Below are 27,407 nucleotides of genomic sequence, written 5' to 3'. Positions count from 1 at the left end.
GGGGATGGGGCAAGACGCTAGACGTGGGGAGCGAGGCGGAGACACGTAGGGTGAAGGCACCGACGGCGAGACGGGTGACGGAGAGAGTGCTTCTTTCACAGTAGCCAGCGGGGTTTCCCCCCGAAGCCGGACAGCCATTTTGGGCCCCAGATTTTTAGAGGGCGGGGGCGCGGGGTGCCCTTTTCCTCCTCCTCCTGCAGCGGCTGCTTTTTCAGTTGTTGAGTCAGCTAAAAGTCAACAACAATGTCCTCATGATCCTCCTTCCCGCCCCACTTGGCTGCTGTGCGCGTACCTTGGGAGCTGCGAGGGCTTCTCCCTCTGTCTCTAGCCTGGGGGGCAAGAGACTGTGCGGCACCCGCTGCCTTGGGGGAGGAGGCACATAAGCGGTTAGTAGCTGTTGTTTTTATTTATTATTAATTGTTACAAAACTTTTCACTATGTTTTTAAAATAACCACAGAACAAAACTGTGTATTTTGCTTATCCTAGCCCTGCACTCATGCAGAAACCAGCACTTGGGGATGGCAGGGTACTGGGGCTCTCAGCTTTCACTGTTTCTTATTTTTTCTCAACTCTGAGTCACTTCTTCTACCTCTATCCAACTCCCCTTTACCTCCATCAAATTTGCACCTCCCCCAGTGACAGTGGGATTAGTTTGAGACAGAACAGTAGCTTCTTTGCAATCAGTGGATACCCTAAGTCAGGGGTGGGCAAACTTTTTGGCCTGAGGGCCACATCTGGGTAAGGAAATTGTAAGGTGGGCCACGAATGCCCAGTGATGGAGGGGGACTCCATAACAGATTTTACGGAGTTGGGGGGGAAGAGGGACTCATGGGGTGTGGTGCAGAGGGGCTCTGCAGGGGCAGTACCAGGGACTCCTAGGGGACCTGCTGGCAATGACACCAAGGCGGCCGTACCAGGACCCCACAGGAAGAGGCACCCTAGCTGGGATGGGTGCGCCCCCTGGGTGATTTCAAGGCTCTTGAGGGTGGGGCCATAGGAGACTGGGAGGGGACTGGGCACATAGCTGTTGCGGGAAGCTCATTCAAGGTCTGACCTATTCACTGAGTGATGGCAGCCAACTCAAGTTACTAGTGCCAGCTGACTCAAGTGATGGTTTTTGTATCCGGAGTCCAGGTCAGATTTGAAATTTGGTTCTCTGTTCACCAGGGAGATAATGTAGAGCAGTGGGTGGGCAACCTGCGGCCCGTCAGGGTAATCCTCTGGCCGGCTGCCAGAGATTTTGTTTACATTTGTACGGCCGCCCACAGCTCCCAGTGACCACGCTGTTGGGAGCTGTGGGAAGCGGTGCGGGCCACAGGGATGTGCTGCTCGCCGTTTCCCACAGCTCCCATTGACTGGGAACGGTGAACCATGGCCACTGGGAGCTGTGGGCAGCTGTCCAAATACAAACAAAAGGTCTGGCGGCATACCAGCGGATTACCCTGATGGGCCACAGGTTGCCCATCACTGATGTAGAGAGTACTGCACTGAGATGATGGGCTCATAAACACTGTTCGCTCTAAGCTGTGTGCATGTGCGCGCACACACAGATCTTAAACCCCGTGCACATGGTGAAACACCACGCTCACAAAACTTTGCACAGAAGAAATTTTTTGCACACATGGCCTGTCAAAAATTAGAGGGAACGTTGCTCATAAGAACCTGTCTTATTAACTAGATAGGTGCTTGCATTTTGTATAGGTTGGAGCTTTTTCAAAGTAAGTGGTGTTTATTCCTACATAGAAATAGTTGTAGTAATCAAGTTTAACAGTCACAAATGTGTGGATGACTATGGCCCCATAGACCAATAGAATGGCCAGCGAGTGCAACTGAATCACACTTAAAGGATTCAGAGTAACAGCCGTGTTAGTCTGTATTCGCAAAAAGAAAAGGAGTACTTGTGGCACCTTAGAGACTAACCAATTTATTTGAGCATGAGCTTTCGTGAGCTGTAGCTCACGAAAGCTCATGCTCAAATAAATTGGTTAGTCTCTAAGGTGCCACAAGTACTCCTACACTTAAAGGAGATATTTTCCTCTCATGACTATTAATAGATTAAAGAGAAAATATTTTTATTTACTTTACTACAGTAATGGCCTAGGAAAAAAATAGCACAATGATTGTAAAACCACAAGAAAATGGCAGTGCTCATAGCTTATTTTTTTAAAGTGACTAAATTTCAAATTGATGTTTTCCATTTTGAGTCAGAGAAACAAGAGATTCCATCAGTGTTTTCAGTTCTAGCTCATTTTTGCAATATTTCTAATTGTTCAGCTCATGATTGTCCTCAGCAGAATGTGGCTGCATCACTGGAATAGGAAGAGGTCAATGGGTTAAATGTGCCTTTTCTTCCTTTGCTAGTGTGGAAAGTTCCTCCCTTGTTTTTTGCTGAAGCTTCTGCTGCTGAGTTTCTTGTATGATTCCCGCTGTTCATAACCTGTTCTGTGTAAGTCTTTGAAAGTCTCCCTCAGTTTGTTTTAATTTTCAGACAGATTTTAAAGCCTCCTATTGTGATTAAGGATTGTGTTTCGTGTTTCAATGGGACACTTAAAATTCCTCACTCTCTTCCCCTCTTTCAAGTTGTCCTAGCTTAACATGTCTATCATAATTACACACATTGACATGATGGAGAGAAGATTGCACTGGCAACTATATTCAGGGATTTAAATACTCAGATGTGCAGTTATTGACACCTGTGTACCAGGAGGGTAGAACACAGAAAAAGTTTTCTAAACATATCAAAAGTGTGACTAAAGGCCATGATAGCAAAAGGCTGAAGATGTCAATCATACTGCTTTGATAATATAGTTAGTATATTTAAAGTTCCAGTGTTTCTGAGTTACTGGGCACTGAAAAGGCCATCATCTGAAAATTTTAGAGTGAAAAGAAATTTATGAAAGAAGCTTTACATTCTTAACCATAATATCTATCTGTACAAATACTACAAAACATGGAAGAGTTACCACTATAACACCACCAAGGCATTAGTCTCATAACTTAAAGGGAAGGCACTTAAAAGCACATTATTATACAGAACTACTTATAAATGCTTCCCAGTCACTCCCCGTGTGCACCTGGGAGATCTGGGAAGCAGTGTGCAGAATATTTCTTGGAGTCTTATAGCTCCAAAAATCCTTCAATATGGGCCTGTGTCTTAAAGGCACAATTGAGCCCCTTGATTGGCAGAATGCAATTATCTTTATTGAAATTTATTTAGTTATTTATTTATTTATCGAAATTGAAAATACTGGAGTTTAGCTCACATTTTACAGATAACATCCTGAGATTTTAAATTATCACAGATGGTTAGGCCCTTGACTGATGGTGGCAGAAGGGGAAAAGCAAAATTATATGGTCTAAGACCCAATGGGAGCCTGAAGAAAGAACATCTTGCTCCCTCCTTACTCTCTCCTGCTGCTGTACTGCCCTTTTCATTTCTTATCCAAACACATTAGAGCTGAACCCCTCTTCCACATTTCACCACCACAATTCAGCTTTGATCTAGGATTAAATAATCTGTGGGTGTGAGAAGAAGGGGAGGGGGAAAAAAGAAGCCAATATCTGTACCAGCCCCAATGTAGATGCATTAGCCCTACATCTAACTCTCAACCAGTACCAACAACCTGTAACAGGCCTACACAGAATCTTCCCACTCCACTGCCCTGCAGCACCCAAAACCCTCCCACTGTTGCTTCCTATGACTTTAATCCCACATTATTTTGCAACAAACTGTGAGATAGGGAGGACGGTGCAATAATTTTTCTATTATTTTGTGACTTGCAGTTTGTTCCCTGGAGGATTCAAATCCAGACCTGTCCCGAACTTTCAAAGCTTCTAAAATTGTCAGATCTAGCATAACATTCTTATGGGTGTATATTTTTCATGAATCACATTCTTAGCTCCCATTAAATTGCATGTTCATAGAAAGGAGCTTGTCCTTCAGTAGTCTGATGTGTCTTTCTGGTCTGTTATCATTTGGAGAATAATTCACAGAGGATATAGTTATGCTTATTGTAACTCCACTGACTTAAATTGAGACATCAGGGATGAAGCAGGTCTATGATGTTTAACTACAGTCTAATTTATCTAGCTCTCAGAGATACCATGGTAATTGTATTTCTTCATGAGGGTACTATGGAGAGTATTTGCAATAGTGTTAAAGAGTAGCACAAGAACCATTCCATGTATGATAACCATAACTAAAGCAAAGAACTTAAAAGTTCACTGTCAGTGATTTCTTCAAGCAGTTTCTCACTCTTCCTCACCATTGGCTACATTTTACCCTCAGCTCAGCACTGCTGATCGCCAAATACTTAGAAGAAATTATGGATTTGAAGGATTGACAGCAGACTCCCTTTTAAATCCTTGGTTTCCCGGCATTATGCCATCTTCCAAAAAAGTACAGAGACTCAGGTACTTACAGTTTCTCCAAAAAGGATGTAGTTGGATGAAAGTATTTACAGCATAACAAAATATGTACATTACACAAATTTAATAGGTATGGTATATTCCTGGATGACATATGTGATGTGTACAAAACTATGGCTTTAATATATTTCTCAGAGTGGAGTTCTAAATGCAAATGTCCAGAGACATGGAACTAGAGCAGTGGTTCCCAAACTTTAACAGCCCATGAACCCTTTCACTAAATTGTGAAATCTCGTGAACCCCCCTCCTAAAATGAATATTTCCAGAGATTTAAGTTTAAATTTCCTCCTCACTCCGTGGGACTCCTGCTGCTGGACCCCATTGACCACCCCAGTCAACTGAGCTCCACTGAGCTCAGGCTGCTGGTCTCGCTGACCAACAGGGCTCGGGCTGCCAGCCCCAACTGCCTGACCCCGCTCTCCCTGGAGCTTGGGCTGCCAGCCCCATGCGGAGCACTGGGGTTCAGGCTGCCGCCTCCCCTGCTCACGGGGGCAGGGCTCGGGCTGCCACCCCCAACTGCCTGGCCCCGCTCTCCCTGGAGCTCGGGCTGCCAGCCCCGCATGGAGCACTGGGGTTCGGGCTGCCAGCTCCCCCGCTCACGGGGGCAGGACTCGGGCTGCCAGCCCCAACTGCCCTGCCCTGTTCTCCCTGGGGCTCAGGCTGTCTGCCCTGCAACTGGGTCCCACCTGTTGCCTCCAATGTCCTGGGTCCTCTGGCCGCCATTAGTGAAATTTTTCTGGCGAACCTCCTGTAATGTTCTGCGAACCCCCAGGGGTTCGCGAATGCCAGTTTGGGAACCACTGAACTAGAGCCTAGTCTATATTCCATCTATTGTTGCATTGCTCAAACAGCAAAAAGGGGACTGAGCTGGCTTAAACAGTCTTCAGGTGGAATAAGGTCATTGCAGCTGGCTCTACACTACTCACTCATGAAGTGGCCTGCCTGGTCCTTGATGTAAGTTAAAGCACCCTCAAGGTTACTCCAACTTATGCCCTGCTTCCCATGGTTCCTCCCACCCCCAGTGGGTCCTGGGAATCATCAGATAGCTGTAAAGTAGTGCAGTACAGTTCACTGTACTCTGGCCACACCGCAACACCTCCCCTCCTGAGGGCTCGGACTGGGGCCAACGTAGAGCCCTTCCACCAGTGCATACACTGCCTTAGAGGGCCTGCTCCTACACAAGAGGTATTCTCAGGAAGCAGTTTCTGTCCACTTTAAGGCACCTTTACACTGCAACTTTAGCTGATAAATTCCCATTATAAAAATGTGTACTTTTTCTTTCCAGGGAATATATTTTAAATTTGCAAATGGGTTCTTTCTTGTTCATCATTTTATAGATTTTGCACTGTAACTTGAGTAAGCAGTAACTTAATGGTTGATTAGCAAGATGTTGTCTTAAAAACCTCCTTCAGATCTAACTCCCTCTAACTTTCAGCAGGTGCTCATGTTTGTTTTTTCAAATGTGCATTGATGTAAAATGATTTACTGAAAATGAATGTTCAGATCCAGCAAACCCTAGCCCTCATTTTATTACAAAAAAAAAAAGAAAAAAAAATTACATTTAAACTGAGAAGATAAAAATTATCTGCAAAAACACTCATTAATCCTGGGGTTTATATGCCATTTCAGACTTGAAGTGGAATATCTAGAATTAAAAAAGTGGATTGTGGGAAGGATACCTTATGATATCTAAGGATATCTTTTATTTATATATATATATATATATATACACACATATATACACACACACACACAAATACACGTATATACACACATAGCTATTTGTTTTAGTTTTATACTGAGTATCTGAGCCTTGGAACCCAACTAGTCTTGCTGACACTGGCCATATCAAATATCTAGTGGTATCAGCCACTAACAAAAACCCCCCAAAAAACAAAAACCAGTAAATATCTCAAATTGAGTTATGTATAGTATAAAAAGGTACAGTATTTAAAAGATTTTGATGATCATTTTCTAAAAAGAAAATGTATTTACTAGGACGGCCCCACAACAGGCTATAAGCTCTATTAAAAAGAGCTGGCCCCATTGTAATACCCAAAAAATTCAATGTGCAACCTTATTTTTACCCACTCTTCCCCCTCCCTACTTCTCCTCACTCTGCCATGGCAAGCAGGTGAGTTTAGAAACATAAATGATATATTTCTGTGACACGCTAGTGAAGTGTGGGTGGAGGTTTGCTGTTAGATGGAAGGATGGGGGAGTCTGCAATGTGCTTACGTCAGGACTGATGAGCCGGAGGAGATATGATGATTCCCATGGCAAGTCAGCACAGAACTCTCAACACAGTGAAGCTCAAAATTCTATACCATGCAGAAATAGATCATGATGAGCAAAAAAAAGTCAAACTAACATTTCCCTGGTGGTGTAATAATAACTGACAGTTGGCTTCACTGGAGTTCATCGGGATTCACATGTATGCAAGTAAGATCACAATCATATGGTTAAACTAGGGAAAACAAAAGCAAAAAATCCACCTTGATTTCTATCCACAGAATACCAGGGTGTCCCTTTGTATCACACCTGCTCTCCAATGTTCATGTGTTGGAACTGTCATGGTTCTGCTGTATCATTGAGCTACTACAGCCTCCAGGATTTCACCATTAAGGGTGGGGTTTGCTTTCAGCCAAGCCTCTTCATCCTCTTCTGCAGTTTTATTTTCCCCTGTACCATTTGAACCAGATTCTCACTTTTGCTCATTTAAAAATGAAAATGTTCCCACAAAGCAGGTGGTCATCTTTCCTGGGCTATTTGCTGTTGTTGTTTCCTTACTAGTCAATGCTAAACCAGTGGTTCAAATTTTCTCTGCTAGTTGTCAGCTCGTTTGCAAATAAAAGGCTGTGCACACTGAGCATCTGCTCCTGCTACAGCAATAAAGTCTCCATGTAAGCTCCTGCATCCATCCTTACTGAGGTCTGTATACTTGAAGGAAGCAACATGATGGAATATGCATTGAAGATGCAAGCCATCCAATTTGAGCTAGAAATGCATTTTAATTTTTTAGCACCTTAGAGAAGTTTTCTGCTTTTAAATTAAACCCAAACCCTCTGATTCCCCAAATTTAATTTTTTAATCTCCGAGAACAAAAATTGACATTTAAACTGATTTTTAAAGTTTGAATTCCATATTCTTACATAGTTACCAGACCAAATTAATCCTTGATGTAATTTAGCATGGATGATGGGGTTACAATGGGGATGATTTGACCCTTGGTCTCTAATCTTAAATAAAATAGTTTCAACGTAAATTACCTTTGTCAAGTGTCTTTCATCACATGCCTGTCTTCTTTCCCCTAACTGCCCCAAGCACAAATGTCTCTGCTGCTCCATGGTGGGTAACAGGTAGGAGTCTGGGGTGGATTCTGATAAATAACCTTTATTTAAAAGAGAGCATAGCCCAAGTAAACTGTAGTAGCAGCTACTGCTCGTTATGAGTAGAATTAATATTCAGGGTTCCTTCCTGAGCTGCAGCTCACAGACCTACTAAAGTATTACCAACCTCAAGAAATGAAAAATAAAATGAGATTGGGGCCAAAAATCATGAGGTTTTTTAAAAAAAAATCAAAATAATGTTTTTAGTCTGTCTTTTGGCTTTAACTCTCCTCTACTTCTCTGCCAGCGTATATGGGAGAATTTCAGGTTGAAGAAAGAAAAAACCCAAACAACCTTTAATGCACATAAAAATGCATGCCTTTCCAGGGCTGCTCAGATGGAGGCTCGACTCTACTATCCCCTCACCTCTAAGATAGGGGAACTGCCCTCCCCATCCTCTTACTGTGTTGACTCTTTCCCCTCTTAGTTTATGTCCTTTGATAACAGAAGGGCTGGATGGTAAATAATTTGAGAACCACTGACCTAATATATCATGATTCATGCTCATACATGGAAATTACATTACCTTTTAGAGTTGATGAGATATAGATATTAAAGAACTTTAAACTTACAGCAATCATTTTATATCAGGGGTTCTCAAACTTCATTGCATCACAACCCCCTTCTGACAACAAAAATTACTACATGACCCCAGGATGGGGGAACCAAAGCTTGAGCCCAACCGAGCCCTGCTAGCTTGGGGTGGGGGGACCAAAGCCAAAGCCCTAGCCCTGCCACCCCAGGGCAGGGAAGCTAAAATCCAAGAGCTTCAGCCCCAGGTGGGGAGCCTGTAACCAGGGCAGAAGCCCTCTGGCTTTGGCCACAGGTGGTGGGGCTTAGGCTTCATCTTCAGCCCCAGTCTACAGCAAGTCTAATGCCAGCCTTGGCAACCCCATTAAAATGGGGTTATGAACCACTTTGGGATCCCAACCCAAAGTTTGAGAACCCTTGATTTATATCAATGATTACTATGTCACAATAAAAACAACATGGAATTGATTTAGTCTTTCACAAGGAGTAATGCTTCCTTGACACCCTGCCTTCCGCTCTCCTCAACAGCTTCTCTGGCCAAGATTGGATTGCATTCCTCTCCTGCACTGTTCGCCTGCCTCCTAACAGCTCTGGCTTGGCCAGGGATTTGGAACGGGCAGGGCCTTGTGGCTCTCCCATTTTTAGGGAGAATCCATTGCCCGGGCCCCTGATGCATGCTTGCTTCTGCACCAAAGGAGCTGGGTGCCGGCTGGCGAGACCCTCTGGAGCTGGCTGCTGCCCAGGGAGTCTGGCTGCCATAAAGTGCTCCCTGGACTACTCATGCCCCTTGAGCACCTGCTTCTCAGCAGCTTGGTCACATCATATTCACCACCTAGGGACCTGCCATTGAAGCTGGGTCACTCTCTCCATGGTCCCTGCACACACAGTGGAACTGCCCCTTGTTCCCTTTGGCTGCTCTGCCCCAACTCTGTGGCAGACAGGCTTACAGTCACATGGCCCAAGCTCTGCCATGTGAGCCCGGAACCCAGCCCAGGTGCTGGGGGCAGGCTGCTGCTGCTGACAGACAGATTCGCTCCCGCCAGCTCTGGATACCCAGACCATGAGAATACATGCCTCTGTTCAGGCCCACAGTCAGGCAGCTGGCGGCACTCAGTGCCCTGCCTGCCTGCTGCCGCCATGGTCCTAGCACAGCAGGGAGAGCTTGCTCTGGCCAGGGTTACTGGGACCAATCCTGCAGGGTGGCCCACTGAGCACCCTGGGCTCTGGCTGATGTTGCTGGGCCCAATCCTGCAGTCGGGAGATAGGGTTGAGTACCCTCTGCTCTGGCTGATGCCATTGGGGCTGATCCTTCACTGCCTCATTTTTTCCACCCCTTCTGGCTTTGTGCCCTGAGCAGCTGCCCCACTCGCCCTGCCCTAGTTATGGCCCAGGCAGAAGGTGACAGAAGCCCTTACTGGCCCGGATGAACCCCAAAGTGTTACATCATTCTATACCAGTTTTAGTATTGCTAATATACAACTTCTTTGTTATCCAGAAACAAACCAGAAGCAGGCGATCTCTCCTTTGGCCACTAGATGGCACAGCAGCATCTTATTTTCCCATTGTCAGGTTTATCTCAAGTATCTGATCTGGCAATTAGACTGGATAAACGGACTTCTACTGTATTTGGGGCATGTACTCCAACAGACATGCCAACAGAGACTCCCATATGAAGTCATCAAGTGGAAGCCAACTGGTGTGAGGCAACAAAGGCACCCAAAAGAAACCGTAAGAAGAATCCTTATTTGGGAGAGGTTGATCTCAACAAGCATACAGCAGATGGAAGCAACAGCAAATTACAGAGAAGAATGGAAGATACTAATGTGAGAGCACATTGCAGAAATTGATTCAGGAAGGATGTGAAAACCCAAACCAAAACAAACCACCCCACTCCATCATTTTTGCTTGTCTTATACTGATTGAACAGTTTGTGCCAGATTCTCATTTTTGATCATTTTCCTGACATTTTCTAACCTTACATACCTCTGCTATTGCTACCACTGCTTGGGCAGGGAAGGGATTTTTGATTCCACTTAATGGCAGGGAGAATTTTTCTCTCTTTAAAAAACTGTCCTTGTCAGTCAGAATGGTATTCAAAAGTCACTTTCCGGCAGCTCAGCTGTCCAAATTAATAAGCTACATGAAATTGTAAAATTATTGGATAAATCCTAAAATATCCAGTGTCATGAGGTTCAATGCCTTTCCATTGTAACTATGTTGTACAAGACACTGAAATCATTGAAAGATGTTCTTGAACATTGCTTTAATACATACTCAAGATACTGATAAAGCCAAAGGTCTGTTGATGTCATTGCATCAGTTTAGTTTCATTGCTGTGACCAGACTTCTCTCCCAACTCCCTCCCTTCATATTGAGTCCCTAAGGATTTTGTATTCCAAGATTTCTCTATTTTTTGTATCCCTGAAATTGTGGCCAACATTTCCCTATCAACAGTGCACTAGATTGAAAAGGGAAACTATTAATACCACTCCATAATTAGCTATAAAGCAATGCAAGGTACTCTCTCGCTCACTGCATATACCATATTCCCCAAAGTCTGCCTTCACAGGGAGTAAAACACTACATGCCAGATCCTTAGATGGCATAAATTAGTGCAACTCCATTGCTGATTTACACCAGCTGAGGATCTAGTCCTCGGATTGGAAACCAAATCCATATCTCCCACATCACTGTGCAGAATGTTGACTACCATGAAGTCCTGTTATAATACATTACCATGCTTTCTAAGTTCTGTTTTTTTTTTCTGAATTCTAATCTGAGACACTGGTTTAATGTCATCACCCCATTTGACTTCATTGGAGTTGTTCCCGATTTACACTGGTGTAAGAGAGATCACAACTGGAGTATTATGTCCCCACTAGGGTTTGCACTGATCATTGACTATGCCGTGATGCAAGTAACTTTAGAAGGCAAACAAGGAATTTTATGGACAAATTATAAAGTACAGTTGGATGAACTTGTTTTTGCTGATAACATTGTCCTACTTAGTTCAACACATCGTTTAATGGAATTGATTTATCAACAAGCAGCCATATATTTTGTCATCTATCAATGTCGTAAAAGCAACCATCACAATAGACAGAGAAACACTAATAGTCATTTTACCTATTTAGAGAGAGATGCATTGGTTATGACATGCTAGATGTCAAGTGAAGAATCTCAAAAGCAGCAAACAACTTAAAAAGATTTCAAAAAGTAGCATGATGATTGGCCTTGAAACAAAAATATGAATTTTAACATGGCATCATGTCTATCCTCCTTTATGGAGAAGAGTCATGGAAATCTACAGCAGAAATTTATAAGATCAACTCATTCCAAAGTAATGCCCGTGGAAGATGTTCAAAGTATTACATCTTTTAGGAATTGTCAGCCCCCTTTGACTTCTTTTCTTCCTAACTGGTCTTTCCATGGGACTTTCAACCAACTCAGAGAAATAGTAGGCAAATATGCCTTTCTGAAGTCCAGTGTCCTTGTTTTGCTGTTGTTTTGTTTTGACAGGTGCCGAGTGTCCTCAACTCCCACTGACTTTAAAAGGAGCTGAAGGTGCTCATCATCAGGACAATGTTGCCAAGTCTGTGGAATGGCAGCTGCAGTATGTGAGCATTCACGGGTTGTGGTATTTTGGGCTAGTTTACTTATAGGTTGTTACATTTTGGGCTGCCTCATCTATGTCCCCCAGATGCCCTGGAGCTGCAGAGCTTGGGAGCTCAGTGCCCCGCGGGCCCAGCCACAGACTGAGGGAGTAAGAGCAGCCCTTGGTCACATTGTGCCCCGCATATGATGGGAGGGGGCTGGCACGCAGGGAGCCCATTCCCACTGGACACTCTAGGACTGATTCTCCTTGCCCTTGTCAGTGGGTGGCAGGAGGGGAGGCCCCCAGTGGCTTTGCTCCCCCCCCCCCCCCAACTTGTGCGTGCTCAGCCATTGCCTCTCTGCACCCCAGCTGCCGTGAACCCAGAGTAGGCTCTGGCTGAGCTGGGAGGCAGCAGCCCTTTGCCCCCTGCACACATGACACCTCCCTGTTTCAGTGCTGAAGTCATGGTCTTGCTCAATGGGCTCTTTCCAGCACAGCTACTCAGTGGATTCATGAGAGGGTAATGGGCTCTCTCACTGAGGCTGCCGCTGAAGCTGCTTTATCCAGACACCCCCTAGCAGCACATGGAATTCTTTCATGAATTCAGCTCAAATGAATTCATGGCAGAACTCTTTACTAAGGTTTTGTGGGTAGCGTGGGCACATCAGTGCTGAGGTCCTGCAGCGTACTGAGCACAGTGTGACTGCTGCACCCGTGTGCAGCTCCAGTGCAATCTGCCGAGCTCTGCAAGGGTTCAGTTGGCTGCCTGCGTACAGCAAAGTGCTGGACTCCCATCCAGTTCCCGCTTGGCCACCTCCTATTTGCCTTTAACTTCCCTACCCTTGAGCTCACTAAACCCTCTCTTCCACTCCGCACCAATCTAAGAAGATCACAGAGCCCTTTATGGGACACAACTAACAAAATGTGTTCACCGTAGGCTCCCAAAAGAGCAGTATTGAAGTGTGCGCTTACTACGTTCCTTCTCTAGGGCTACTTTATTGCCCATTATTATTTCAGTGGGGAAGGCAGAAGTTGCTAGTTTCATTCAATAATAGAAGAAGGGGTGTGTATTGAGGAGAATGGGGAAGAGCGACTCTTCTTTGTGATGGTGATATGGGAGCAGAACACAAAGGAATATATACTTAAGTAGGATGTGAGAAGTTCAGTCTGACCCATTTTTATTTTCCTTTTTTTTCCCCTTAGAGAAGGGTTTGTGTTTTAAGTTAAGTCAAATACACAAATATGACAATTTATGAAAAGCGCAATGATTTCAAACATGTTTAGTCCTGTTTTTCTCCTTTTTAATATTTTGAAGCTTGTAAACTCTGATCTTTATTTTTAATCTCCAAATTTTTGATCACAACATGATCTTCATTTTCATGAATAGCAAACTGAGGCTTCTATCTCCAGTTAAGTGCACTGCTTTAGTCTACTAAAATCTCTACTCTTTCTAGAGTGGTAGGATTAAGATCTGTTAAAACTTGTAACAGATTTGATTTTTAAAGCGGTAATATAATTTGTACTAGGAATTTAATGAAAGCTCTCATTTGTTATTTGATGTATAGACCAATGTGTTAAGGAAACTTTGTTTCAATAAACCGACTGGGCTACTTTTGGGCTAGTTTAAGTGCCTTTGGGCTATTAATGCAGTAGAAATCTAGCAACCCTGGCTGTACATCACTTGAGCCCATCTCTAAATTAAGCTATAGTTTTTCCCTCTTGCTTATTAATTCTGCACTGAAGATATAATATTGAAAGGTCACACACAATAGCACTTATTTCTCTGGCAATAGACTACATTGTCATACACATCAGATTATGATTTCACTACAGCCTCAAGCTGAGGCACAAGAAATTTGGAAAGGAGAAAATGCTTATTTGTGAACAAATTATTTCAGTAACACACATTCTGTTAACTAAGATTCTTCAGCCTTAGATTGGGGCAGGAACTATGGATTTCTCTTTATCATGTAAAGTGCTTAATGTGTGAGCTTTAAAAATATTCACTATTAATGCATGTGTGTTTAACAGTTAGTTACACACACAATTATGGGCTCCACTGCAGCCCTTGTATGCTGGGTCTGCTATTGTATGTGGAACAGAACAGTTGACAGAACTGCTCTCAGTCACTCCATTACAGCTTCTGGAAGAGGGGCATTCTAGGAGCACAGCTGGGGCAGGATGGACGTGTTGTGGGAATCAGGAGGGTGTGGCCAAGGCAGGTGTCATATTTTGGAAACCGAGGGAGTGTGGCTGGAGTGCACTGCAGTCTGTCTAGTGGCTTCAAAGATGCTGGGGCCACTATAGTAGAGTTGCCTCATGGGCTGCGCTAACATCTGTCCCAGAATCTGGGAGGTGTAAAAGTGATATAAAAGCAACTTTGCCCACCTTCCTTTGCATTCTGGCTTGATGAGAACACAGAATCGAAATTCTCAAATACACCAGTTTTACATGGGTATAACTTCACTGACTTGAAGTTATGAATTTAAAATCTTATGAGATCAGAATCATGCACAATAACTTTTTATGGCTCTGCTGAATTTGATTATTATGTCTACTTAAAAAAAATGTATACATTAGGTGCCGATTCTCCAACCCTCACCCACCACTGAAGTCACTGGAACTATTTGCAGAGAAAAGTACTATTCATGATGAGTAAGGGTGATAGAATCAGGCTCAGAGTGACTAGCATTTAAAGTCAGAAACTACTAACATAATTAACAATGAAATATTCAGTAAGCCAAATTCTGCCTTACATAGGTGTACAATTCTCATTAATTTAAATGGGAGCCTCAGGCACATGTTTCACCCATTGTTTTTTATTCCTGGCCCTTTATTCAAATTAATCTGACCTTCATATGAAAATTCTCACACTCCAATTTGAATAGTGTGAAGGGATTCCCCTAATAAATACAATTCTTAATTCTTTCAGTATGTATTCATAATAAATATCTCTGGGATCTGATATATTTCTATAACCTTAGGCTAGGTCTACATTACAGACCGTACAGCTATACCGCTGTAAGGTCTCCCATATAGTCACTCTATCCCTATGGGATAGAGCTCTCCTGTCAGCCTAATTAAACCACCCTCCATGAGCGATAGTGGGTATGTCAGCGGGAGAGCATCTCCCATTGACACAGCGCTGTCCACACTGGCATTGTTGGTGAAACTTATGTCGGTCAAAAAAGTTTTGCTGACAAAAGTGCTAGTGGAGATAAAGCTCTAGTCATTCTTCTTGTGTGGTGCAATATATACTTGAAGACCATCCCAAAAGATTTTAATGGGTTTTTATTAAAATATGTACAAAATATCCCTCTGCTCTCCTGGTTAATAGCGTTTGAGTAAAAGAAACCAAAGGTTCAGCAGGCCCCACCTACCAGGAATTTACTGAGAACACAGGACAACCACACAGAAGATCAGAAAAATTTTTTGGAAACATTATGGGGCAGATTCTATGGTGTTAGTGTAGGGAGTTGCAAATTACATCTCCAGCAAAGCTCCCTTGAGGAGAATTCACCCCCGAGAGAGCACACTTACCTTCCCTGGGATTTCTGTTTCTGCAGGGGGCAGTTTTGGCTTATGAATAGAAGCCCCATGAGCAAACGCTGGCAGACAATCAAGAGGAAAGTTAATGTAGCCAAAAGCTGTATTAATATAGCATGGAGCCTCCTCTGCACTGAGGAACCCTTTTGAATGGTAAGAGGCCATGTGCAAGCACTGGTAAGGGAATTCTTGACAGTGCAGCTCCAAACAGAACCACATATGGGTAAGGCTGCAGGAGGCTGAGAGGTGGTGCAGAGATACAGGGCTTCTCAGTGATTTCCTGATATTTGGGGCTGCTGGACCTGTGTCTTCCTTCACATGGAATAAATCACTGTTCTTCCTTCCCCACCTCCCAAAAATTAGAGGAAATTCTACAAGAAAAGTCAGTTTCCTGGCCCATCTGTGATTACTTCCACACGGGGAAATGATCTGGCCTCCAGTTTGTACTTAATTCTGACTCAGGCTAAACTTGTAGAGAAACTAATGGGAGTTCTGCCTGAGTAAGGCCTGATTATAACTGACCAAGGATTTGGTCTACAACTGTCTTCAGTGACTCTGGAACTTTGTGGCCTTGTCTATGCAAAAAATTTTGTAAAAGTTCACAGTGTTAACAACAGAATATCAGCTCCACTGGTGGAAACAATGTTGGGAGCCTTACTATAGGCAGGTTATCAGTTCCCACTGATGTTTTAGGCACTATGTTACCTACACTTTAGAGCAGGCCAAATTGACGTGCTTAAAAGGGTGGCACAGCAGCTGGCAGGGGCAGCCTATCCACAGTGGCCCCTCTCCCAACATTGGGAATGCTGGTGAAGCTGAACCGGGCATGGCAACAAAAGGAAATTTTTGCAAAAATTATCTACAGGGCTTGTGAAACGATAAAATGGTTGTGTTGCTGCAGGCTAAGTCCTCTGTACCTTCATAGTTCAATCAGGAAGAACTGGTTGCAAAAACCTATTGATGACTTGGGTTTCACAATACTTGTCACAAGAACTTTTTAAAATGTCACTTTCTGGTCAAGGTCACACGTACACTGCATCCAATTACAATACAAACCTGTCTTTCTAAAGATAATGTGAACCAACCAAACCAGTGACTGATTCAGATTTCAGCATATAATAAAACAAAGCACAGCAAATGCTCACATTACAATACAAAATGACTATTACAATAAAATAAACAGATCTAAAAAATAAGCTTCTTTTTTTTCCCCCATTTGAGTAATCTTGGCACAAGCAAAATTTACTTGTCAGAACATGAATATATAGAGTAAAAATTAAAGGTAAACTACAAAGCAAGAAACAAAACAAAGTGTCCTTTTTTGCCTCTGTATCCTGCACAGTGAAGCCAAAGAGTTTTTGGTTTTCTGCATGTTTTCTACATTAGAAATTTAAAAAGTCTTGACTTCCCTCTTGTTGGTGGCAATGATACTCTCAAAGGCAACTGTTCATTTGTCAGGTTCAAATGTGGCATTTCTATGTTTAGGGAGAAAAGTTCTCAGCCGCAGATGTTTAAAATAGTGGGCCTGGGGTGGAGTATACTATCTCTTGAGCTCCTTAAATCTCAGTCGGGTAAAGTGAGATAGCAAGGACCTCATGTCATAGGCTTGTTCACACTTTAGTGGCCTGTCTAAACAGCAGACTTAGCTTATTTATTATAAAACAGACTAATTTTAGAGAGGAACTTTTGGTTAACAGGTCTCAAATGGGTCATTCAAAAACACAAGTGTACACTTTTTGGAAAATTTAGGCTTAAAGGTCCTATAGAAAGCTTCTGACAGAGCCAGGAATAGAATCCAGAACTCTAAAATCTGTGGATCAACCAGAAGAACAAAAACATAAAAAATCCTTCCACCTGTTATGGTAACTGACTAGAGCATTAGTAGGTAGAATTGGTTGGGAATTTTCCATTGGAAAATAATTTAAATAGAAAATGCACTTTCCACAGCACCATAATTTTGATTTTTTTCAATCAGGAAAATTGAAATATTTCATTTTAGGTTTCAGACAGAAAATCCAAAATATAAAATATTTCAGATCAGTTTGACCTGAATCAAAATATTTCATTTTATGAACTGACCCAAAACCTTTCATTTTCAATCAGTTCAACAAACTCTGTCTCTATCATGGCACATTACCTTATGGAAGTTATACTTTGGGTCAACATCTTCTATATGGACTACATCTCCCATTAGGCAATATGGATTTTCCTCTGACTGAACTCTCCAGCTGGGCCACGAAGTAGTTCAGATCTCCTTCTGGGGATTTATACTGTACAATTGTAGACCACTTCCCCAGTGCGCTATGGGTGGGGAAGACTCAGGCCTGCCCACTACTCCAGGTCCCAATCCAGGGTCCCTAAGAATAGCAACCATGCACCTCCACATCTATTTAATAAAACTGCTTTCAGTTCCCCGGGCCACTTCCCCACAGGCCCAGCCTTCACTAAAGCTTCACCCTTATCTCAGGGCTCTTTTATGTTAGGCCTAACAGCCAGCCAGGAGTTCTTCCTTGCCCCCCTGGTACCTTCCAGCACTAAGCTGTCCATGGTGCTGTAGTTCCCTTTGTCCAGGCAGGCACCTCCTCTGGCTCCAGCCAGAAACTAACAGTTAGTACTGCTGCAGCTCCTTTTTATAAAGCCATACTGGGCCCTGATTGGCTGCTCCCTACGGCCTTTGACTGGCTGCTTCCTTTGCAGCCTCCCCTCCCCCCTGACTGGCTGCTTCCTACACAGCCTCTCTAGGTTGCTTGGAGGACTTAGCTCCACTACTCTTTTCCTGGGATGAGTATATCAGGATCCTGAGGCCTCCAGAAGGGGGCCTCTGGGCCTAGTCCACCCTGTCACACAGACAATCATTATCTTGGGTTATTTTAAACATACAGATGAGCCCATCCTGGCCCTTTCTATTCAGGGAGAAGATCCTAACTTCCAAACGCGAATGGCTCCCACTACATAGAATAATACATAATCGTAATTATAGAAATGGAGGGATGGAAGGAACTTCAAGAAGACATCTTAGCCCTGTTCTTATAAACCTCTAATGATGGGGATGCCACAGTCTCCCTTGGAAGCCTGTTCCAGTACTTAACTATTTTTATGTATCTAGTTCAGTAGTGCTATATGTTATTTTTAAAAATATGTATGGCTTCAACATTGCTCTCCATGGAGCAGTAGTGATTTTTAACAGCACTATTTTTCTTTCAGCGGTGTCATTTTTATTTACATACACCTTACTGCACTCACTGAATAATATGAAACCTATTAGTAAAAATAGTTGTTTAAAGTTAGTGGAAGAATTTACTCTTTTCCTATATTTTGTACAGTACCTGTCTACTAATGTTGCATTTTGCTGTTTGAGATCCAGTCCTGCTAACATGCACATGAGTAATTTTCTTCATGTATGTATATAGTTCCACATGTGAGAGTGTTTGTACCAGCAGGCCCTTACTGTTAAATGTAAGGTTTACTAAAATGGAAAGCTTGCAGTGCAAATGACTTATTAAATAGTTAATAAAAAAAACCCAGATAGAATGTCATGTCAAAAAGCTGGAAACAAACAACTATGCACTCTGTTCCTGTGAATTAAGCTAATTAAGAAACTAATTAAGAAAGATGAAATTCAGGGCCTCATTTTCTACTACATAGATTACTGCCATATACTGGAGTGGAACTCCTAGAGGTTCCTTCTACTTCTTTCTTCAACCCCCTCAATTTCCTTGCTTTCTTCCTCCAGCAATTCTAATCCAAGTCCCTTATTCTAGATCAGTCCTTCCATTATCCTCTTACTTCTCTTTCCTTCCCTATCTTGAAATGGTAACTTTCCCTTTTTTTACTATGCTCCTACAGTATATTTTTTCCCCATGCCACCTTCATACTCCCACCTTCTGTCTGTTTCCTTATTGTACTTTCTCTCTCACCTGATAAGGTTCTCAACCCAGAATATTCATCTGCCCAACATTCAAATCAACAGATACCCAAGGTGTGGTGGGGGAGAGCTTTTCAAAGTGCTGCCTGTTTGTATTGTTGAATGCTTTTATATATGTTATCATGGATAATCATTCCCGTGATGTCATCACTGTATCATAATAGATTGGGACTTGGTATTTCTGATGGTTGGGAAAAGGAAGAAGAGGTGAAATTACAAACTGTAGATACAACTTAGAGTCAATTAAAAAAGGAAATAAAATGTGAGCCAGTGTATAACATTTGTTGTACTTAGAACAATTTTCATTCTTCTATCTCTAGCTTTAATTTTTCCTCCTAACTGATAGTGGACTCTCCCTATTATGATTTATTTTATTGGTGCAAAAAGAGAGCAAATATTTCAGTGCAGATTTACAAGAATTATATCAAAATCAAAAAACTGTGGCATTTTGTTTTACTTGATGTCAACTGTAGGGCCAATGTTAATCTTTTCTTATTTAAAAAATTTGATACCGTTAACAGGAAGGTAGAAGCTAGTTTTTTTTCTGATTCAGTCTCTTTTACTGATATTGGCCCAGGGGGAGGAGGACCTCATCTGAACCAGAACAAAATAAACCTAAGAAAAAGATTGCTTAGAGATTTAAAACCATGAAAAATGGTGCTGCACAGAGAGAGGTTGGTCTACCAGCCTGAGTAGTACTGAAAGACAAAGGAATGCTCCCTCTTAAGCCAGGGAGTCACAGTAAAACTGTTCTGCTGCAACTATAGCCTACTGGCAATAATGGTCTCAGTTGTCCTTGCCCCTGGAAATTCACAGAGAAGTGTGGTGATTCACTAGGTGGTGAGAGAAATCACACTCTTCTTGGTTCTTCAGGTCATGATTGTTGGCTGTAGGGCATAATAAACATAGCTAGTTATAGGGAAACTGCAGGTGACAGATTTCTAATTAAGGTTATGCTGAACCATAGTGGGCAAATAATGTAACATATCTGCAGTTCATGTACAGTTTTAATTCCATTCATCAATGGATGGATTCATTGTTCAATATCTTCATAAATGATCTGGAGGATGGTGTGGATTGCACTCTCAGCAAATTTGCGGATGATACTAAACTGGGAGGAGTGGTAGATACGCTGGAGGGGAGGGATAGGATACAGAAGGACCTAGACAAATTGGAGGATTGGGCCAAAAGAAATCTGATGAGGTTCAACAAGGATAAGTGCAGGGTCCTGCACTTAGGACGGAAGAACCCAATGCACAGCTACAGACTAGGGACCGAATGGCTAGGCAGCAGTTCTGCGGAAAAGGACCTAGGGGTGACAGTGGACGAGAAGCTGGATATGAGTCAGCAGTGTGCCCTTGTTGCCAAGAAGGCCAATGGCATTTTGGGATGTATAAGTAGGGGCATAGCGAGCAGATCGAGGGATGTGATCGTTCCCCTCTATTCGACATTGGTGAGGCCTCATCTGGAGTACTGTGTCCAGTTTTGGGCCCCACACTTCAAGAAGGATGTGGATAAATTGGAGAGAGTCCAGCGAAGGGCAACAAAAATGATTAGGGGACTGGAACACATGAGTTATGAGGAGAGGCTGAGGGAGCTGGGATTGTTTAGCCTGCAGAAGAGAAGAATGAGGGGGGATTTGATAGCTGCTTTCAACTACCTGAAAGGGGGTTCCAAAGAGGATGGCTCTAGACTGTTCTCAATGGTAGCAGATGACAGAACGAGGAGTAATGGTCTCAAGTTGCAGTGGGGGAGGTTTAGATTGGATATTAGGAAAAACTTTTTCACTAAGAGGGTGGTGAAACACTGGAATGCGTTACCTAGGGAGGTGGTAGAATCTCCTTCCTTAGAGGTTTTTAAGGTCAGGCTTGACAAAGCCCTGGCTGGGATGATTTAACTGGGAATTGGTCCTGCTTCGAGCAGGGGGTTGGACTAGATGACCTTCTGGGGTCCCTTCCAACCCTGATATTCTATGATTCTATGATCAGAGTTCTCCTTAAATTCTATCATAGCTTCATTGGACTGTAATGCAAAAAGTTAATGGCTACAGGGCAATGGTCGAAGGTAAAAGTCATTGCAGATGTGTATTTCTAAGTAGGTAGCTGATGAACAGAAATACATGACCTGATTCTGCTCTTAAGTATACCAATTTTGCACTCCAGTAATTCCACAGACTCCAGTAGAGTCACCCCTTATCAAGAGGAGAATCAGGCTCAGGGAATGTAGAGAAAGTACTGGTGAATGATGGAGGAAATATCAGTATTAATTGAGCATTATAAATCAAAATAAAGACAAGGAGTTTGATTCTGTTCTTAGGTCTTGTCTAGATGAGAAAGTGGCAAGTGAGAAGGTTTAAACTAGCTCAAAATAAGCCAGTCTGAACAAAAATAAAAATGTCCACACAGGATTGCATTGGTTTAACTGAATTGATTTAAAAAACAATTTAAGTTAAACTGGTGGGATTAGTTTTTAATATAAATATCATGGTAACTCGGAAGGGAATCAGGCTAAAGGGAATGTCTCTCTTGGAACAGAATGCTGTGAAGCACGTTAGGAATGGCGGCCAAGCAGACTGAACTCAGGACTTCTTGGATTCCTGGACCTTCTGGATTTTCTCAGCAAGACTCTCCTTCAGTTCAGAATAGGCTTTTTGTAGATCATTATGGATGATGATCAGGTCAAAAAGGCCAGGTTCATTACTAAGTTCCATGTTGAATGCACCCCTTGTGCAAGCTTCAGGAAATTAGGTTCCATCTGAGAACTAGAACCACCCCAACACAGTTAGGATATTTTGTGACTTTGTGGTCACAGAGGAAGGGGCAAGACTCACTCCTTTGAGGATTTTTACCCGATTCCTGCTCAGTTTGTTGAACAGGTTGCCAATTTTATTGAGAAGGAGTATGTTTAGTGGCTGAAGAAGGGGGCAGGGAGATGGATTATCTGGCTTCTATTTGAGCTCCCCAACTGACCTTATGACCTCAGAAAAGTCACTTGAAGCTGAAGCGCAGATGGATTATTTGTAAAATGGGCATAATAATCCCCTTATTAAATATAAAGTCGATAGTATACTACAGTAATACAGAAATTTGAAACACTGCATTTTACAATACTGATACCACAGAATTGGGGGGTTGGCGTTGGAGGGTACGTGTTAGTGGTTACTATAGTGTAGAACACTGTAGTATTTATACAAGGGTTACCTTCAATCCAGGGTGATTGTAAGGTTTAGTTATTGGTTGTAAACAACTCTGAGATCTTTGAATGCTACAGAAGTACAAAATTATGAGCTGAGAGATTAATTTCTAATACAATACTTAAATATAGGCAAAATGTAATTTTTTAAAATGTGTATGACTTTCATCAGTATCACATGATAGGCTCTTGTGTGAATTGACTGCAGCCCTCAATACAAACATGGCATTCCAGAATGATAAATCAGAATGAAAACCTTGGGAGACTGACATTCTTTAGTATTTAACTCTTGTGCCCTACATAAAAATATACTGAAAAGTATTGATTAAGGCATGATTGTCCATAAACAATCCACAGATATTTTAGGTAGATTACCTTTCCTTCTGTTGGAATCAGTGAAGTTGCTGCAATATTCCCCAACAAATCCAAAGTATAACAAATCATACTTGTTAGAAAGAACATACGGGGCCCCATTTTCAGAAGCAGAAGTTGAAAGCCTCTCAATTTGTATGTGAAAGGTTTTGAATGCCCATTTTTAGGTGCGCCAGTACATTTGGATTTGGATTGATTCTGATTTCATTTACATGGTGTTTATCAGGAGTAACTGATAAACTGATATCGACTGGTTTTAAACTAGAGTCAGTAGCTATGAGGAAGCAGGAGGACACCGTGGGGTCTGACCTGCTGTGATGGGTTGTCTATAAGGAGTCAGTTGCCTTGTATTTCAATTCAGAAAAAATCCAAGTAGTATTTCCCTGGAATTATTTCTTCTTCAAGTATTTGTCCACACAGATCCCGGTGTAGCTGTGTGTCCCTCGTGTACATGAGCCTGGAATCATTTAGCTGTCAGTGTCTATTGAGGCTCACATCTGATGCCCCTGAAGTGAAGGTATATAGGGTGGAATGGCCTCAACTGCCACTAGGATCCTTCTCACAACCCATCGCAGCAAGGTGGAGACCACATGTCCTCCTTCTTCCTTGTAGCTCTTTGTTATTTGTTAAATATCATTTAAATCTGTTGGCTTAAAAAAGAAAGAAAAGGACTTTTTTCTTGTTTCTCTCAGGTCTTGCCTTGGTGCTGAAGGTCAGGTCCAATGGAAAACCCTAAATTTCTGGGCATTAAAATATGTCCAGTCTGTAAGACAGCCATGCCTTGTAATGATGGACCTACAAAATCCCTTTGTTTGGGAGAATCCCTTTGAGTTAATTAGAAGCAAGATTGGGTCCACAGACTCCTGGGAGTTTTTAGTCTGCAGAGAATGCCAGATCAAGGCCATAATACTTTAAAGCTGAATTTTTTGGACTAGTTTTGTAAATAATTAGTTGATTCAGGAGTTTTTAAATGATCATTTGGGGTTTAATAAAATGTAAAATAAAGTGTAATCAAGCATGAAATTTAACTATAAATAAAATGTTCATAGCACTAATCTACTTTTGTGAACTTGAAATCAAAAGACAGTCACTGACACAAGGAAACAAAAATGTTCTCTAGAGAGAACCAAACAATAATTTCTGGACGTTGATTTCAGACGGAGGGCTCCTTTGAAATTTCCACTAATGAGGAAGGTAGGCACTGGGACCAGAACAGAGGTGGATGGCTATGAAAGAAGTCTACTGTTAAAAAGAGGAAGAGGAGCATCTAATGGCCTGTATACAGGGACAGAAAACAAACTCCATAGAGAATTAGTGTATTATCTTCACAGTAATCTTTGGATGTATGATGCTGTTCAAACTCCAAGTCACATGGTACAGGAGCATCAGCAGAAAGTATCCCTCCGGCATTACAGTCTATCCCTGGTGGAATTGGACACTAGGAATACAGTACCCTGAAATGTCTGGGTTGGCAGCATTTTCCAACCTGGCCCTCCCTAGGTTCCTTTAAGTATTGTACAGCATAGAAAAACCAAAAAATAATTACTCATGTTGCAGACTATCACGTGATGAGAAACAAAGACAATTTCTTATTCTTTGACTACAGCTTTAAGGAAGACATTTTCCCCAAATCAGTTTCAGTGTGTCATTTTTGTCTAATTAGAGATATCAGTGCATTTATTAAAACCAATGTCTGTAGGAGCAAATGTCCCTAAGGAGGTCCTCAGGCTAGTGAACTAGATTAAGGCTTATAAAATCAACATGTAATTAGATTAAGGTAAATACCAATAGTTTATACAATGGGAGAATTAAATGTATGCCAAATTTACTTACAAATACTTATAAAGCTCTCCATCTAGAATGTTACATTCTTTCTGTATTTAACATTTATTGAAATACCAGGGATCACATTAGAAAAAAGAATGTTTCTGCTTCTCATTTCTCTGCATGACTGGATCATAACCTGACATGGCACTTAAAAGGACTGGGCCAGACCCTGAAAGGGTCTGAATACTTGCAAGTCTCTGTCTGTAGAAATGCAAATGTTCAGCATGACTCAGGATCTGGCCCACTATCATTACTATAAGTTTTAATAGAAAGGTCTGTTAAGAAACCCTCTTCTGTTTACCTTGGTGACTTTTCATGAATATTTTTTGAATGAGTCAACATGTTATTGCTGGATGCTTTCCTTCTTGCTTAGCATTTGTGAAACCTGATATTCCAAAGGCCCTGTAGTTCCTACCTGTTTTCATGGTAACTTACACATAGGAAGAAACAAAATAATCTTTTACACATGAATTACTGTGAAAAATTACTGAAATTTTGCCACTGGGGACAACAGGCATATTGAAATTTGCAGTAGCTTTCTCAGAAGGGGCTGTAGGAAAGTACATTTTATCAATGGGGAACAGAAGCACAAAGAGACTAAGTGACTTGCCCATGGTCTGAGAAGCCTATGGTAGAAACAGGGAAATGAAACCCACCTCTCCTGGGTCCAAAGCAAGTACCTTAATCACTGGGCTATCCTTCCTTTCCTCAGAGTGGGCTGCAGATTGCTCAAAATGGCTGGGAATGTAACATTATTTAAACTATAAATGGGCTGGGTTACTGGAAATATAGGAATAATAATCTCATTTTGCCACTTCTCCCTGCTGACAAGGCAAGGTACCCATGTAAAATGTCTAGCATAAATTAAATCTGTCACAGGCACCAATACTTTTTTTAGCCTTAGAATTAAATTATGTTAAATTCACAACATTGGGGGAAAAGGTGATTTCAACTATTATTGTTTTAATTGAGTATCTTGAATTTTTAACTGGTTTGGCCATGGAGGATGATGGATACAATGAAAAAAAATCAAGGTTTACTTTGCTCCAGTTATCAAATTGTTAACATTCACTTACTGGAATCCCCAATAGTAAAAGTACATAAGAAAAATATATTTTAGTGTGCTTGTGTTCCTTATTATGTTATTTATGTCTTCAGTAAGGATTCCTGCTATGTATTCCAATACTGTATGAATGGCAGATTCTATGAACAGATGGCATTTTACATATTTATTGAGTGTATGTACATAACAAATATATGCTGTAATAAAATGTATAGAGAAAAATCATAAAATTTTTCAATGGCTGGGCAATTAATTATCTGCATTAAAAAAATTAGATCTTGTTTGAGTTCCATGGTAGATTTTAAATGTGTCCTGAAGAATCATTATCATATAATATGCTACAGTGTAGCAATGGGTCCTAATAAAAAACCCAAGCTCTAAATGCCTCGAAACTTTTTGGAAGTTTGGATCTAGAGCCAAATGTGACATACTTGTCACATTTCTACTATTTAAGGTTTTGTTGCCTAATCCTCCCATCCTTCTGCTCTGAATCTGGAAGAAAAGTTGAAATTTTGAAATATTCTGTGCAATGAACTATTGTGAAATAGTATTTTTGGAAAAATCAAAACAACCTTATCAAATCAAAATGTTTCAATAATGTCAAAACATAAAATATTAAATATATTTAAAATTATAACATAAAAGTGGAAATGATACAAAGTTGGAACACATGAGAGAATCAAAACTAAATACGCCACTTCTAGTTTGAATTGTTTCAAAACTTTTTTTTATCAGTGTTGTCAAGGTAATACTTTCCTGGAAAATATTTTGATAATAGCATTTTCTGATGTGAAACTGTTCTGTGAAAATGTTTTAAATCAGCACTAGTAACAGGATCTGACCCAAAATCAAGGACAAAACTTGAGTTGGCGTGAATGGAAACAGGATTGGGCCCACTGATTTTAAAGAAAGCTGAGGAAAATCAGCATTTTGCAGGAGTGAGCCCATAGGGGAATCCATAGCCATAGCTGATTTCTAATAATTGGACCTACAAATTTACCCCAATTGTGGGCCTAACTGTGGAAAAGAGAGTAAAAGTGTTACAGTAACCTGTAACAATAAATTTTAATGGGAAAAGGTGCAAAAGGAAGACAAACAAACTGAATTAGTCTAAATAAAAAGGCCTAATATTACTCAAGGAGCGTGTTAAGATCATTTTGTAAACAAATAAAGTGTGGGTCTGTAAATCAGTGGACCAAACCTGTCAGAAATTAGGCCTAATTGGTTAACAAAATAATAAGGGGTAGGCTATTCCACCCATCACTCCCTTTTGAGTTTTTGTTTGTTTGTTTTTAAAGACATTGGTCAAAACAATACTGAAGTGAGGATTTCACAACTACATCTATAAAGACATAAGGGTTTCCCAGCTGTGTCTATTGATAAGTGAGTTCTTACCAAAAGCTGTAGCTCACGAAAGCTCATGCTCAAATAAATTGGTTAGTCTCTAAGGTGCCACAAGTACTCCTTTTCTTTTATCAAACTAAACTTCCTTTTACATCCTCTAGGCTCTTCCCTTTCTCTGGAGGTGATAGATCAGA

The 27,407-nt window shown here is 41.6% G+C and overlaps 1 long non-coding RNA gene across 3 annotated transcripts; it reads left to right on the top strand.

Moving 5' to 3' along the window:
* The first annotated feature begins 6 nt into the window (after positions 1–6).
* On the top strand, positions 7–26,402 carry LOC140917212 (uncharacterized). 3 transcript variants are annotated; one of them, XR_012160748.2, is made up of 5 exons: positions 7–386; positions 2,363–2,447; positions 4,290–4,414; positions 9,845–11,966; positions 21,950–26,402. It is a non-coding gene; the product is annotated as an uncharacterized LOC140917212 (long non-coding RNA). The 3 variants fall into 3 exon arrangements; XR_013636341.1 differs by having other exon boundaries at positions 2,363–4,414; positions 11,869–11,966; XR_012160747.2 differs by having other exon boundaries at positions 2,363–4,414.
* Positions 26,403–27,407: the final 1,005 nt, after the last annotated feature.

Source organism: Lepidochelys kempii, chromosome 9, assembly GCF_965140285.1.
Source record: "Lepidochelys kempii isolate rLepKem1 chromosome 9, rLepKem1.hap1, whole genome shotgun sequence".
NCBI classification, from domain to species: Eukaryota; Metazoa; Chordata; order Testudines; family Cheloniidae; genus Lepidochelys; species Lepidochelys kempii.
This window is presented reverse-complemented; position numbering and strand designations above follow the sequence as displayed.